The sequence below is a fragment of the Mauremys mutica genome, chromosome 3 (genome assembly GCF_020497125.1).
Source record: "Mauremys mutica isolate MM-2020 ecotype Southern chromosome 3, ASM2049712v1, whole genome shotgun sequence".
Taxonomy (NCBI): domain Eukaryota; kingdom Metazoa; phylum Chordata; order Testudines; family Geoemydidae; genus Mauremys; species Mauremys mutica.
The window spans coordinates 211348112-211364454 of record NC_059074.1 but is presented as its reverse complement, the minus strand read 5'-3'; the positions used below and the strand labels follow the sequence as shown (position 1 = coordinate 211364454).

General features: G+C 50.0%; 3 long non-coding RNA genes across 5 annotated transcripts; all 3 read right to left on the bottom strand.

Annotated features, from left to right (window-relative positions):
* Positions 1-342: 342 nt before the first annotated feature.
* LOC123366458 lies at positions 343-1682 on the bottom strand. The gene is made up of 3 exons (XR_006578082.1): positions 1378-1682; positions 722-1082; positions 343-366 (listed from the first exon to the last, which is right to left on the bottom strand). It is a non-coding gene; the product is annotated as an uncharacterized LOC123366458 (long non-coding RNA).
* Positions 1683-1892: 210 nt separating this feature from the next.
* Positions 1893-4683, bottom strand: LOC123366456. Its single transcript, XR_006578078.1, has 3 exons — positions 3957-4683; positions 3534-3645; positions 1893-2242 (listed from the first exon to the last, which is right to left on the bottom strand). It is a non-coding gene; the product is annotated as an uncharacterized LOC123366456 (long non-coding RNA).
* A 3645-nt stretch (positions 4684-8328) lies between these two features.
* LOC123366457 lies at positions 8329-10866 on the bottom strand. Of its 3 annotated transcripts, none has more exons than XR_006578079.1 (5): positions 10415-10866; positions 10185-10335; positions 9879-10090; positions 9149-9295; positions 8329-8385 (listed from the first exon to the last, which is right to left on the bottom strand). It is a non-coding gene; the product is annotated as an uncharacterized LOC123366457 (long non-coding RNA). The 3 variants fall into 3 exon arrangements; XR_006578081.1 differs by lacking the exon at positions 8329-8385 and adding an exon at positions 8501-8589; XR_006578080.1 differs by lacking the exon at positions 10185-10335.
* Between the last annotated feature and the right edge of the window lie 5477 nt (positions 10867-16343).

The following is a 16343-nucleotide window of genomic DNA, read 5'->3' as shown; positions in this document are numbered from 1 at the left end:
TCACATTGGGGACTTCCCGCCCCACCCACACCGAGTTTAAAGGAGGCATATTTTACTAAAGAAAGGGTGACCGCCCTGTAATCAGGGTTCAGGCCCCTTTTCTCCTCTCTGCATTGGCCCTCTTAATAGCACCCAACATAGTCGCTCTGCAGAGCAGATTCTGGCTCCTCCCCAGCCACAGAGCCCCGTACCCAAGGAGGAAGCACACGGCCTATGAAGGAAACTACAGCAAGTACAGATGAGGAACAGCCAGTTATGCAGAAACCCGAGGACTATTCATGTCTCCTTAGAAGGATGTCCAGGCTTCTCAGATCCACTTCTGCATATTCTCCTCCGGCGAGGGCTCCTGGATGATTCCTCTGCAAACTAATAAAGCCAAGCAAGGACCATCATTACACAGAGCTCTATGAATGTCCTCATCCCTGCCTCCCTCTCCCATTCCATCTATATCCGCCGGACTCAATGAACAGAGACTGAGTCAACATCCACAGACACTGCTTCACTCTAGCGCCCACTATCCTGCATGATTTTCATCCCCTCCTACTTGTTCATAGCTCCCGAGACCAAGCCTGTGGGGATGCACACCTAGCACTCCTGCCCCTGTTCTATGAAGGGAGACGGCACAACGAGAGGCAAGGACAGAGACAGAGAGAGAAAGAGAGTGTTGGCCAACACACTAGAGAGGAGAGAGAGAAACACAGGAGAAAGGCAAGTAACTCACCATCTGGAGTCATCCTCCTGGAGCCAACCTTCTCCTGCGGAGGACACACTGCTTGTGAACAGAGCAATGACAAGCCCCTGAAAATGGGGACCTTGTCTCCCTTGTATCCCCAGCTAGTCAGGAAACTCTGACAAACCAGCCCCAGCTAACAGGGTGTCTGTACCTGGAGTCAGATGGGCTGTTCACAGTACCCTCAGCAAAACAGACACTTATCTCACTGACAGTGGCATCTGCTTGGCTCCCAAATGAACGGCTCTTGCCTGGCATGAACAATGCTCACAGGCTCGCTGCTCTCACTCACTTTCCATTGCATGAGGGCAGTAGACTCTGACATGTGACTTATTTTTCCTTGGTACTAAACCTAGCAGAGGAGAGAAAAAACAAACAAATTAGCATCTCCATCGGCAATGTCACGTAGTCTCTTCATCTCCCATATCCCACGGCTCCGCCATCAAACCATCTCCTATTACTACTTTACATCTGCAACTAGAAGGGATCCATTGTAACTGCACCCAAAATAGTCACTTTGCTCAGGAGACTCTTGTCCCTTCCCCAGCCTTAATACCACAGTGTCCTGTACCCAGCGAGGAAGCACAAGGCCTGTGAAGTAAACTACAGCGAGTACAGATGAGGAATTCTAAGCATTGACCACTTACTCACAGCCAGTTACGTGGAAGGCAGAAAGCTGAGGACTGTTAATCTGTGCTTAGAAGGATGTCCAGGCTGCTCAGGTCCACGTCTGCTAGTTTCTCCTCCTGCTGCTGCTCCCCGATGATTTCTCTGCAAGTGCAGCAAATAAGCCAAGCAAGAGCCATCGCTACACAAAATACAATTGATGCGTGAAATCTTGCCCTCATCCCTGCCTCCCTCTCCCATCCCATCCACATCAGCCCCACTAGAGCAGAGACTCAGTCAACACCCACAGTCACCGCTCCACTCTAGCGCCCACTGCCCTGCATCATTTCGGTCTCCTACTTGTTCATAGCTCACAAGACCTAGCCTGTGGGGATGCACACCTAACACACCTGCCCGTGTCCTACGAAGGGAGACAGCACAAGGAGAGGCAAGGACAGAGAAAAAGAGAGAGAGACAGTGTGTGTTGGCCAACACATTAGAGGAGAGAGAGAGAAAAATGTGGGATGGAGTCAAGAAACTCAACAGCTGGAGTCATCCTCCTCGATCCAACCTTCTGCTGCGTAGGACACACTGTTTGTGGACAGAGAAAAGACCAGCCCCTGAAAATGGGGACCTTGTCTCCCTCGTAACCACAGCAGGTCAGGAATCTTTTCCTACAAACCGAGTCCCAGCTAATGACAAGTCTCAGCCTGGAGGCAGGTGGGCCGTTACCGGAGTCCTCCCCAAACCAGACACTTATCTCACTGATGGTGACGGCTGCTCCACTCCCAGATCGACGGCATCGCCATAGCCTGGCATCGACAACGCTTGTGGTCTCACGGCTCTTGGTGTTTTCCATCTCACAACGGGGGTGGGCTCTTACCCTTCACTTCTTTCTCCGTGGTACTAAGCACAACAGAAGAGGGAAAAACAGAAGTTATCATCGGAATCAGCAGTGTTGTGTAGGTGGTTGTTCTCCCATCTCCCATTACACCTTTATAGCTCTATGGAGTCATGAAGAATCCCCTAGCTACCACCTGAGCTGGAACAAGAGCTATACCAGGGAAAGAATTGTGCCCAAGCCTGGATGGGGTCCAGTTTGAGGAAAAAACTTACTGAAGCATCTCTGAGGGTGAGATTATCTGTGTTCAGTTTGATTAGACATAGATTTGTGCTTTTTAATTCGCTTGGTGACTCACTTTGTTCTGTCTGTTACTATTTGGAACCACTTAAATCCTACTTTCCGTATTGATAAAATCACTTTTTACTTATTAATTAACCCAGAGTTAATCTGGAGGGGGGGCAAACAGCTGTGCATCTCTCTCTATCAGTGTTATAGAGGATGAACAATTTATGAGTTTACTCCGTATAAGCTTTATGCAGGGTAAAACGGACTTATTTGTGTTTGTACATCTGAGTGCTAAAGAGAAGCACACTTCTGTGAGCTGTTTTCAGGTAAACCTGCAGCTTTGGGGCAAGTAATTCAGACCCTGGGTCTATGTTGGAGCAGATGGGAGTATCTGGCTCAGCAAGAGAGGGTGCTAGAGTCCTGAGCTAGCAGGGAAAGCAGGGGCAGAGGTAGACTTGGCACATCAGTTGGCAGCTCCCAGGGGGGTGTCTGTGATCCAACCCATCACAGGGGCCGTCACTGCCCCAAGTTCTATTGGTGTGTGAGATGCCGCCCTCCCTCTCCCACCCACCGTACATCAGCCCCACTTGATGAACAGAGTCAGAGTCAACTCCTACACTCACCCCCACCACTACCAATGGAGGATCTAGTACCCATCATGCTTCTCTTCCCCCTCCCAATGCCCCAGTGGGATGCAGGCTCTGCAGCCCTAGACTATGAGCATCCACCATTGCCCATGTTCTATGCAAGGAGAGACAGAAAGAGAGAGCGCGCACATGTTGGCCAACTATGAGAGCAGAGATACACATACAGGAAGGAGGCAAACTCAGCACCTGTAGTCACCTTCCTGGCTCTCCACAAAGAGTTATCGCACTTTGGGAAGACTCCATAGCACCTGACAATTCCTTGAGAGGGCACAAAGGATTCCCCCGAGCTTATCGTGCCCCCGTGAGATGCTGAGGCCTTTCCTCAGGGGCCCTCCCCATACTCACAAATTCTCTCCACTGACAAGAGTATTTGTAGCCCTCCCTCAATACTGAACTTCAGCAAGTTTCCATTTGCTCTTACTCTGCAGATCATTGTCCGGCTTCCATCCCTAGGGATGGGCTCTGGGTGGCTGTTCCTTCCTTGGTCTCTGCCACAGGTTGGCCGATCTCTCATCTGACCAATCTCAGTATGACTGAAGAGAGAGAGAACACTTGTAAGCTAGGTCACCACTTGTGCATCGAAGAACAACGGAGACACACGTCACTGGCTGCTGCTCCCTCCTTTATTCTTTTTCAGCTTACCCAGGGCCTAAAATACTCACCACTCCTAAGGAGCTACAGCCCTCCAGGAAAGGGACAATCCCAGACCACTGCCAGCCACAGGCAGAGCTGGACCTTCCCCAGGACCCATCCCATGGATAGGAGAAGCATCTCTCTGCTCTCCATGAGGCACCTCACTCTGCAGATATTGGATAGAGAAATATCATTTCACAAAAACACGCACCTGCTCCTCCAACATTACAAGAGCGCTCCTCGGCTCCACTGCAAAGCAAAACAGCTAGATTGTGCAGGTCCGCTTCCTGCAGATGCTCCGCTGCCCTCTGCAAGAACAGCAAACCACCTATGGAAGAGCCATCACTGCCAAAAACACTACAGGTGCACAAGACCTTCCAGTACCTGCCTCACTCTCACACCCACTTCCCTGCATTATTTTCGTCCTCTCCTACTTCGCCATGCTTCCCGAGACCTGGCCTCTGGGGATACACAGCTAACTCACCTGCCTGTGTGCAATGAAGTGAAACAGCAGAAAAAGAGGCAAGGACAGACTGACAGAGTGTGTTGGCCAACACTAGAGAAGAGAGAGAGAGAAACACGGGAGGAAGGCAAGCAACTCGCCACCTGGAACCTACCTTTTCTGCAGAGGACACATCGCTTGTCAGCAGAGAAATGAGCAGACCCTGAAAATGGGGACCCAGTCTCCCTCATAACCACAGCTAGCCATGAACATTTTGTTACAAACCCAGGCCCAACTTACAGGACGTCCCTACCTGGAGCCAGGTGGGCCGTGAGCAGAGCTCTCACCAGAACAGACACTTATCTCACTGACAGCAGTAGCTGCTCCGCTCCCAGATGCATGCCTAATGCTTGATTTTGACAATGCTCGTGGTCTCGTCGCTCTCGCTCACTTTCCATCGCCTGAGGACAGTAGACTCTGACCGTGACTTCTTTTTCCTTGGTACTAATCTCAGCAGAGGGAGAGAAACAAAAAAAATTAGCATTTCCAACTGCAAGGTCACATAGTCTCTTCATTTCACGTCTCCCATATCCCAGCCCTCCACCCTCAACCCATCTCCCTTTACTACTTTACAATTGCAACTGGAAGGCACCCATTGTAAAGGCACCCATAAAAACATAAGAATGGCCAAACTGGCTCAGACCAAAGATCCATCAAGCCCAGTATCCTGACCATTGCCAGGTGCCCCAGAGGGAATTAACCCAATGAGTAATGATCAAGTGATCTCTCTCCTGCCATCCATCTCCACCCTCTGACAAACAGAGGCTAGGCACATCATTCCTTACCCATCCTGGCTAATAGCCTTTAATGGACGTAACCTCTATGAATTTATCCAGTTCTCTTTTAAACCCTGTTATAGTCCTGGCCTTCACAACCTCCTCAGGCAAGGAGTTCCACAGGTTGACTGTGCGCTGCATGAAGAAGAACTTCCTTGTATTTATTTTAAACCTGCTGCCCATTACATTCATTTGGTGGCCCCTAGTTCTTATATTATAGGAAGTAAATATATTTTTCCTTATTCACTTTTTCCACACCTCTCGTGATTTTATATACCTCTATCATATGCCCCCTTAATCTCCTCTTTTCCAAACTGCAAAGTCCTAGCCTCTTTAATCTCTCCTCATATGGGATCCATTCTGAACCCCTAATCATTTTAGTTGCCCTTCTCTGAACCTTTTCTAATGCCAGTATATCTTTTTTGAGATGAGGAGACCACATCTGTACCCAGTATTCAAGATGTGGGAGTACCATGGATTTATATAAGGACAGTAAGATATTCTCTGCCTTATTCTCTATTCCTCTTTTAATGATTCCAAACATCCTGTTTGCTTTTTTGACTGCCGCTGCACACTGTATGGACATCTTCGGAAAACTATCCACGATGACCCTAAGATCTTTCCTGATTAGTTGTAGCTAAATTAGCCCCCATCATATTGTATGTATAGTTGGGGTTGTTTTTTCCAATGTGCATTACTTCACATTTATCCACATGAAATTTCATTTGCCATTGTGTTGCCCAATCACTTAGTTAAATCCAATGAACACTGAAGAACTTCAAAAAGTTCCCATAAACTATCTTGAGCAGTTTAGTATCATCTGCAATCTTTGCCACCTCACCTTTCTCCAGATTATTTACGAATAAATTGAATAGGATCGGTCCTAGCATTGACCCTTGGGGAACACAACTAGTTACCTCTCTCCATTCTGAAAATTTACCATTAATTCCTATCCTTTGTTCCCTGTCTTTTAAGCAGTTCTCAATCCATGAAAGGATCTTCACTTTTTTCCAATTATAACTTTATTTACATAAGAATCTATCAAAGGCTTTCTGGAAATCTAAGTACACTTGGTCCCAAAATAGTCACTTTGTTCAGGATATTCTTGTCGCTTCCCCAGCCTTAATCCCAGAGTCTGGTAGCAAACGAGGAAGCACATGGCTTGTGAAGAAAACTACAGCGAGATGAGGTGAGGAATTGAAAGCGCTCACCTCTTACTCACAGGCAGTTATGCAAAAGGCAGAAAGATGAGGAATATTCATGTCTCCTTAGAAGGATGTCCAGGCTGCTCAGATCCACTTCTGCCAGTTTCTCCTTGGGCTGTGGCTCCTGGACAATTCCTCTGCAAGCGCAGCTGCAAAAGCCAAGCATGCGCCATAACTACACACAGCTCTATTGGTGCTTGAAATCTTGGGCTCATCCCTGCCTCCCTCTTCCATCCCATCTACATCGGCCCCACTCGACGAACAGAGACCGAGTTAACACCAACAGTCACCCCTCCACTTTAGCGCCTACTGCCCAACATGGTTTTCGTCCCCTCCTACTACTCCAGGGCTTCCAAGACCTAACCTGTGGGGATGCACACCTAGCACACCTGCCCATGTCCTAAGAAGGGAGACAGCATAAGGAAAGGCAAGGATAGAGAGAGGGTGTGTGTTGGCCAACATACTAGAGAACAGAGAGAGACAGAGAGAGAGAGAGAGACACAGGAGGAAGGCAAGCAACTCTCCACCTGCAGCCATTCTCCTGGATCTAACCTTCTGCTGCAGAGGACACACTGCTCCTTGCCAGAGAACTGAGCAGCCCCTGAAAACGGGGACCTTGTCTCCCTCATAACTACTAGTCGGGAACCTTTTCTTACAAACCCAGCCCCAGCTAACAGAGCATCGCTACCAGAAGCAAGGGGGCCATGAGCAGAGCAATCACCAAAACAGACACTTATCATTGAGAGTAGCAGCTGTTCCACTCCCAGTTGGACGGCTTTTCCGTAGCATCAATAGTTCTCGCAGTCCGATCACTTTTGCTCACTTTCCAGCGTATGAAGGGAGTAGACTCTGACGCCTGATTTCTTTTCCCTTGGTACTAAAGCCAGCACAAGGGGAAAAAATAAGTTACCATCTAAGTGGGCAACGTCGCTTTAGCTCTTCTTTTCACCTCTCCCACTTGACGGCGCTCTGCCCTCAACACTCTTCCCATGACACCTTTAGCATTTCAGCCAAAAAGCAGCCCTTGCAACAGCATCCGACAGTCACTCTGAACAGCAGACTCTGGCCACTCTCCAGCCTTAATATCACAGAGTCCTGTACCCAACAGGGAAGCACACGGCCTGTGAACAATACTAGAGCAAGTAAAGATGAGGAATTAAAAGTATCAGTTTTAAACAAACAATTTAATACTGTAACCAGTAATGAGGATTGTGAAGCTTGGTTGAGGTGGTGCAGTCAGAGGGTGGGATATTTCCCAGGGAATGCCTTACTGCTAAATGATGAACTAGCACTCAGCTGAGCCCTCAAGGGTTAACGCATTGTTGTTAATGTAACCTCACAATCTACAAGGCAGCACGAATGGAGGGAGGGAGGGCAGACAGCATGGCAGAGAGAGACAGAGACACACCCTGTGTGTGGGGGGGGGAAAGAGAGCGAGAGATGCACATTGCCCCTTCAAGTGCGCTGACACCACTTTAAGGACATTGCCTTTTTAAGTAGGTCAGGAAGTTGAGACAGCAGCTGCAGGCAGCAGACTCTCTCCACCCTGAGCCCTGTCCTGTCCCCACCCTGCTCTAGATGGAGAAGGGGTAAGTGGGGGGCAGGAGTAGGGGCAGGGGGACACCCTGACATTAGCCCCCCTTTCCCCTCTCCCCTGCACAGCAAGCAGGAGGCTCCGGGGAGCAGCTCCAAGGCAGAGGGCAGGAGCAGCACATGGCAGTGGGGGGAGGAACTGCCGGCAATTGATAGCCTGCTGGGTGGCTGCCGCACAGGAAACTTAGGGAGGCGGGGAGCTGATGGGGGGCTGCCGGTCCACCCTGGTTCCAAGCCCCCACCAGCTAGCTGAAACGGGCTGCTCTTCCTGCAAGGACTGGATAAACCAGGCAGCTGCCAAGCAACGTTATAAGGGAGCATTGCGCAATGTTAAACGAGCATGTTCCCTAATTGATCAGCAACGTAACAACGTTAACCGGGGCGATTTTAAGTGAGGAGTTCAGTGCTTTGAATACAGTATCGCTTACTCACAGCCAGTTATGTGCAAGGTAGAAAGCTGAGGACTGTTAATCTCTGCTTAGAAGAATGTCCAAGCTGCTCAGGTACACGTCTGCCACCTTCTCCTTCGGCTGCTGCTCCTCCATGATTCCTCTAGAAGTGCAGCTGCAAAAGCCAAGCATGAGACATCACTACAATACAGCTCTATTGGTGCGTGAAATCCACTCAATGAATACAGACCGAGTAAACACTGAGTCACCGCTCCACTCTCGCACCCACTGTCCAGCATGATTTTCATCCCCTCCTACTTCTTCATGGCTCCCGAGACCTAGCCTGCGGGGATGCACAGCTAGCACCACTGCCCGTGTCCTATAAAGGGAAACAGAACAAGGAGAGGCAAGGACAGAGAGAGAGACACACACACAGGGAGAGAGAGTGTTGGCCAACACATTAGAAGAGAAAGAAAAAAAAAAAAAAAAACACAGGAGGAAGGCAAGGAACTGGAGTCATCCCCTTGGACTGAACCTACTGCTAGCAGGGCCGGCTCCAGAGGTTTTGCCGCCACAAACAGCCACAAAAAAAAAAGCCGCAATCGCGATGTGTGGCAATTCAGCGGGAGGTCCTTCGCTCCTAGTGAGGGACCCTTCGCCGAATTGCCGCCGAATACCTCAAAGTGCCGCCCTGCTCAGGAGTTGCCGCCCCAAGCACCTGCTTGATAAGCTGGTGCCTGGAGCCAGCCCTGACTGCTAGAGAGGACACACCATTTATGGACAGAGAAATGAGCAGCCCCTGAAATGGGGACCTTGTCTCCCTCCTAACCACAGCTACTCGGGAACCTTTTCCTACAAGCCGAGCCCCAGCTAACGACAAGTCTCAGCCTGGAGGCAGGTGGGCCGTTACCAGAGTCCTCCCCAAACCAGACACTTACCTCACTGATGGTCACGGCTGCTCCACTTCCAGCTCGACGGCATCTGCATATCCTGGCATCAACAATGCTCGCTGTCTCACGGCTCTTGTGCGCTTTCCATCTCATAACAGGGGTGGGCTCTTACCCTTGACTTCTTTGTCTGTGGTACTAAGCACAACACAAGAGGGAAAAACAAAAGTTATCATCAGAATCTGCAATATTGTGTATGTTCTTCTTCTCCCATTACACCTTTATAGATACAATTAAAAATTACACAACGCACATTCAATTTCTGGAATTCCTGGCCAGAGAACGCTGTGAAAGCCAAGGCTATAACAGGTTTCAAAAAAGAACTAGGTAAATTCACGGAGGATCAGTCTATCAATGGCTATTGGTCAGGATGGGCAGGGATGGTGCCATTATCCTCTGTTTGCCAGAAGCTGGGAATGGGCGACACAGGATGGATCACATCTCGATTCCCTGTTCCATTCCTTCCCTCTGAAGCACCTGGCATTAGCCACTGTCAGAAGACAGGACACTGGGCTAGATGGATCCTTGATCTGACCAAGTACTGCCCTTCTCATGTTTGTATGTTGAGCAGCCTGTTTCACCTGCACCCAACAGAGTCACTATGCAGAAGAGACTATTGTCTCTTCCCCTGGATGTAACCCCACAACTACTCCCAAAATAGGGAAATTCTCCTCCCACACCCAGAACAAGGAGGAAAACTTTTATAAGAAACCAAACCCACCTAAAGTGAAGCAGCCGCCTGTACTCAGCCTCTACCATGCATTTATCTTAAGCTTCAGCCGTGCTGCTAAAAGTCATGAAGTGTTGTTATGTGCGAGGCAGAAAGCTGAGGACTGCTCATGTCTGCTTAGAAGGATGTTCAGGCTGATCAGATCCACTTCTGCCAGCTTCTCCTCGGGCTGGGGCTCCTGGACACTTCCTCTGGAAGTGCACCTGCAAAACCCACGCATGAGCCATCAGTACAAAAAGTTCTATTCATGCATGAAATCTTGCCCTCATCCCTGCCTTCCTCTCCCTTCTCATCTACCTGAGCCCGACTCGATGAACAGAGATGAGTAATCAGAGTCACCGCACCACCTCAGCACCCACTGCCCCTCATGATTTTTCTCTGCTCTTCCTTCTCCATGGCTCCCAAGACCTAGCCTGTGAGGATGCACACCTAGCACCCTGCCTGTGTCCTATGAAGGGAGATGGCACAAGGAAAGGTAAGGACAAAGAGAGAGAGAGACAGACACAGGAGGAAGGCAAGCAACTCACCACCTGCAGTCATCCTCCTGGATCCAACCTTCTGCTGCAGAGAACTCGCCGCTCCTGGCCAGAGAATTGAGCAGCCTCTGAAAATGGGGACCTTGTGCCCTTCGTAACTACAGCTAGTCAAGAACATTTTCTTACAAACCCAGCCCCAGCTAATGTGGCGTCCCTACCAGGAGCAGGGAGGGCCGTGAGCAGAGCAATCACCACAACAGACACTTATCGCATTGAGAGTGGCAGCTGTTCCGCTCCCAGTTGGACAGCTTTTGCGTGGCATCGACAATACTCGCAGTGTCACCGCTCTCCTTCACTTTCCATCACATGAGGGCAGTAGATTCTGGCACGTGACTTATTTTCCCTTGGTACTAAAGAAGAAAGAAACTAGTAAGAACCGGTTATTAGCTAGGCAGACTTGGTTCTGGACAGGTATTGTTCACGTCATTAACCAAAACCTAACCCTGACCCTGACCCTGACCCTAAACCCTCACCCTAGACCCTGACCCTAACCCAACCCCCACCCCAGACCCCAACCCCCACCCCTCACCCCCACCCTAAACCCTACCCCTGACCCCTCACCCTAAAACCCTACCCCTCACCCTTAACCCTTAACCCTGACCCCCAACCCCTAAACCCTCACCCCTACCCCAACCCCTAACCCCGACCCTAAACCCTCACCCGACCCCTGCCCCTAACCCTACCCCAACCCTATCCCTGACCCCAACCCTAAACCCGACCCTACCCCTCACCCTAACACTACCCCTAAACCCTAACCCCAACCCCTAAATCCTAACCCTAAACCCTCACCCCTAAACCCAAACCCTACCCTAACCCCAACCCTACCCTAACCCCAACCCTAAACCCTAAACCCTAAACCCTAACCGTAACCCAAACCCAACCCCAAACCCAACCCCAAACCCAACCCCAAACCCAACCCCAACCCCAAACCCTACCCTGATCGTAAGCCTAAACCCTAACCCTAGACCCTGACCCTAACCCTCCCCAACTTCGACCCCGCCCCCTACCCTAACCTCTGACCCCTAACCCCTAACGCTACCTCTAACCCTAACCCTCCCCTCCCCCTCACTTAACCCTAACCCCCACCCTCACCCTAACCCCTAACCCTAAAACCCTGACCCTACCCCGAAACCCGACCCCAACCCCCTAACCCTGACCCCACCCTACCCTAACCCCGCCCTCACCCTCACCCTACGCCTAACCCCTACCCTCACCCTCACCCTACGCCTAACCCCTACCCTCCCCCTCTCCCCACTCCCAACCCGACCCAAACCCTCACCCCAACCCCAAACCCTAGCCCCCCAACCCTAACCCTGACCCTCCCCCTGACCCCTCGACCCAACCCTGATCCTAACCCTAGACCCTCACCCTTAATCCTAAACCCTAAACCCCAAACCCTCACCCTAAACCCCAAACCCTCACCCTAACGCCCAAACCCCAACCCCCCACCCCTAACCTCACCCTAACCCTACCCAAACCCTCACCCCAACCCCTAACCCTGACCCTGACCTCCACCCCCACCCTCACCTTAACCCCTAAACCCTCACCCTCACCCCTAACCGCTAAACCCTGACCGTGGTCCAGGTAAGTAAAGAAAGAGGCTCAACATTACAAACGCTTCTGACCAGCAAACCCTTTGGCATATACTTATCTTTGGAAATTGTACAGGAGCTCCCCCTCTCAACATTCCCTTCACCTCAGTAGACAGGCCTTCACTCCCATACGGTGAAATCACTCACAAACATACAGCACCAGCATGATGGACAAATAGAAAAATTTTCACTACCCTTCATGTCACAATACGACTCGATACTGGATCTGGAAACATCTGCAAGTATAAAGAAAGCTTGACTGCAAACATGGTTTAAAACTCTACTCACAGGTCTCCAGACAACTGAGTAGGAGAAAATACAGGTTAAGAGAAAAAACTCCTACTATATATTACAATCTCCTCAGACCAGTCCCCACCTAACCCAGACAGAAAACTGCTATGCTTCTACAACAGTCCAACACCTTGGCCATGCTATCAGGACTAGATATGTGTGTTTAACAGAACCTATATCAGAAACGACCCCCCAATGTCTTCCCTCCCAAAGAAAATACAAATGATAACACACAAATCAAACACACTATGAACAACCTGAAATGGAAAAAAAAGTTCATTACACTGAACTAAGGACAGAAAAACAGTACACTAACCACAAATACATGTCACTGTTACCCCCATATCAATACACACCATGACTATAAACACCCAAACAAGCACCTCTGCACATCTCTGTCAACCAACACAAAGCCCAATGACTTCCTGGGACAAGACTCCAGCTTATATACTGCCTAAGCTCTACCCACTCCATTTCCCAGCATTCCTTAGAAGCCAAAGGCAGCTATAAATACAGACTCAGGCGACACAGAAACCCTTTAGATCATGCTTAGCTTAGCAGCACCAAGGACTGTTCGTCTTGATGTATTAATCAGCCTTCCTTCTTAAAATACAAATTTATAGAAGACAAACTCTTTCACCAGGTAACACTATAATTACCATATTTTAGGTTCCTAAAAAGAAAATGCTATCTAGAGGGAAGAGTGGACTCCACAGTAGGTGCAGTTGGGGGCTGCTGAAAGAGGTGTCTCAACAGTGCTGGAGGGGTTTGCTTGTACTGTGAGACGGGGGTAATGGAAAGATTACTTGGCTGGTGCTCGAGGGCATACCTACAGCCTCACGCTCAAGATGGAGGGCAGTGTCACTTCCTGTCAAGCTGCCCAGGCAGCTGACACAGGCCAGAGCACTGCACCATCCCCATGAACAACTTTAGGGAAAATGGCAACCTGTGCAAACTTGTACTTTGCCCCTGGGCTACCTCCCCCCATCCCCTGCACACCCCTCTGCCTCCTCCAAGTGCTTAATTTACATAGACACAGGTCACAGAGCTCAGCCCTGGCACAAATTATGCACTGATGGGCAGCCAGAGCGCACTGGCCACCCCTGCACACACACTTCTTGCCCCTTGACAGCCTACCCCCGGGACTCCTGTCCCATCCAACTCCTCCTGTTTCCTGATGGCCCCCCAGGACCCCTGCCCCCATCCACCCCTCCCTGTTCCCTGACCACCACCCCCTTCCTGACTGCCCCGCCAGACCCTTGCCCCCATTCAAACCCGTTCCCCATCCTCTGACCGCCCCAACCCCTAACCACACCCCTGCCCACCACCCCGAACTCCCCTGCCCTCTAGCCAACCCCCCTCCTCCCTGCCCCCTTACCATGCTGCCTGGAGCACCAGTGCCTGGCAGCGCTACAGCCACGCACCAGAGCACTGGGTCAGGCTGGGCTCTGCAGCATAGAATCATAGAATCTCAGGGTTGAAAGGGACCTCAGGAGGTCATCTAGTCCAACCCCCTGCTCAAAGCAGGACCAAACCCAACTAAATCATCCCAGCCAGGGCTTTGTCAAGCCTGACCTTAAAAACCTCTAAGGAAGGAGATTCCACCACCTCCCTAAGTAACCCATTCCAGTGCTTCACCACCCTACTAGTGAAAAAGTTTTTCCTAATGTCCAACCTAAACCTCCCCCTCTGCAACTTGAGACCATTACTCCTTGTTCTGTCATCTTCTACCACTGAGATCCAGGATCCAGTCTAGATCCATCCTCTTTGGAACCCCCTTTCAGGTAGTTGAAAGCAGCTATCAAAACCCCCATCCTTCTTCTCTTCTGCAGACTAAACAATCCCAGTTCCCTCAGCCTCTCCTCATAAGTCATGTGCTCCAGCCCCCTAATCATTTTTGTTGCCCTCCGCTGGACTCTCTCCAATTTATCCACATCCTTCTTGTAGTGTGGGGCCCAAAACTGGACACAGTACTCCAAATGAGGCCTCACCAGTGCTGAATAGAGGGGAATGATCACATCCCTCGATCTGCTGGAAATGCCCCTACTTATACAACCCAAAATGCCATTAGCCTTCTTGGCAACAAGGGCACACTGTTGACTCATATTCAGCTTTTCGTCCACCGTAACCCCTAGGTCCTTTTCTGCAGAACTGCTGCCCAGCCATTCGGTCCCTAGTCTGTAGCAGTCCATGGGATTCTTCCGTCCTCAGTGCAGGACTCTGCACTTGTCCTTGTTGAACCTCATCATATTTCTTTTGGCCCAATCCTCTAATTTGTCTAGGTCCCTCTGTATCCTATCCCTACCCTCCAGCGTATCAACCACTCCTCCCAGTTTAGTGTCATCTGCAAACTTGCTAAGGGTGCAGTCCACACCATCCTCCAGATCGTTAATGAAGATATTGAACAAAACCGGCCCCAGCACCGATCCTTGGGGCACTCCACTTGATACCGGCTGCCAACTAGACATGGAACCATTGATCACTACCCGTTGAGCCCGACCATCTAGCCAGTTTTCTATCCACCTTACCGTCCATTCATCCAGCCCATACTTCTTTAACTTGCTGGCAAGAATACTGTGGGAGACTGTATCAAAAGCTTTGCTAAAGTCCAGAAATAGCACATCCACTGCTTTCCCCTCATCCACAGAGCCGGTTATCTCATCATAGAAGGCAATTAGGTTAGTCAGGCATGACTTGCCCTTGGTGAATCCATGCTGACTGTTCCTGATCACTTTCCCCTCCTTTAAGTGGTTCAGAATTGATTCCTTGAGGACCTGTTCCATGATTTTTCCAGGGACTGAGGTGAGACTGACTGGCCTGTAGTTCCCTGGATCTTCCTTCTTCCCTTTTTTAAAGATGGGCACTACATTAGCTTTATTCCAGTCATCCAGGACCTCCCCCGATCGCCATGATTTTTCAAAGATAATGGCCAATGGCTCTGCAATCTCATCGGCCAACTCCTTTAGCACCCTCGGATGCAGCGCATCCGGCCCCATGGACTTGTGCTCGTCCAGCTTTTCTAAATAGTCCCAAACTACTTCTTCCTCCACAGAGAGCTGGTCACCTCCTCCCCATACCGTGCTGCAGAGTGCAGCTGTCTGGGAGCTGACCTTGTCTGTGAAGACAGAGGCAAAAAAAGCTTTGAGTCCACTAGCTTTCTCCACATCCTCTGTCTCTAGGTTCCCTCCCTCATTCAGCAAGGGGCCCACACTTTCCTTGACTTTCTTCTTGTTGCTAACATACCTGAAGAAACCCTTCTTGTTACTCCTAACATCTCCGGCTAGCTGCAACTCCAAGTGTGATTTGGCCTTCCTAATTTCACTCTTGCATGCCTGAGCAATACTTTTATACTCCTCCCTGGTTATTTGTCCAATCTTCCACTTCTTGGAAGCTGTTTTTTTGTGTTTAAGACGAGCAAGGATTTCACTGTTAAGCCAAGCTGGTTGCCTGCCATATTTACTTTTCTTCCTACACATCGGGATGGTTTGTTCCTGCAACCTCAATAAGGAGTCTTTAAAATACAGCCAGCTTTCCTCGACTCCTTTCCCCGTCATGTTATTCTCCCAGGGGACCTTGCCCATCAGTTCCCTGAGGGAGTCGAAGTCTGCTTTTCTGAAGTCCAGGGTCTCTGTTCTACTGCTCTCCTTTCTTCCTTGTGTCAGGATCCTGAACTCGACCATCTCATGGTCACTGCCTCCCAGGTTCCCATCCACTATTGCTTCCTCTACTATTTCTTCCCTGTTTGTGAGCAGCAGGTCAAGAAGAGCTTTTCCCCTAATTGGTTCCTCCAGCACTTGCACCAGGAAATTGTCCCCTACACTTTCCAGAAACTTCCTGGATTGTCTGTGCACTGCTGTATTGCTCTCCCAGCAGATATCGGGGTGATTAAAGTCACCCATGAGAACCAGGGCCTGTGATCTAGCAACTTCTGTTAGTTGCTGGAAGAAAGCCTCGTCCACCTCATCCCCCTGGTCTGGTGGTCTGTAGCAGACTCCCACCATGACATTACCCTTGTTGTTCATACTTCTAAATTTAAT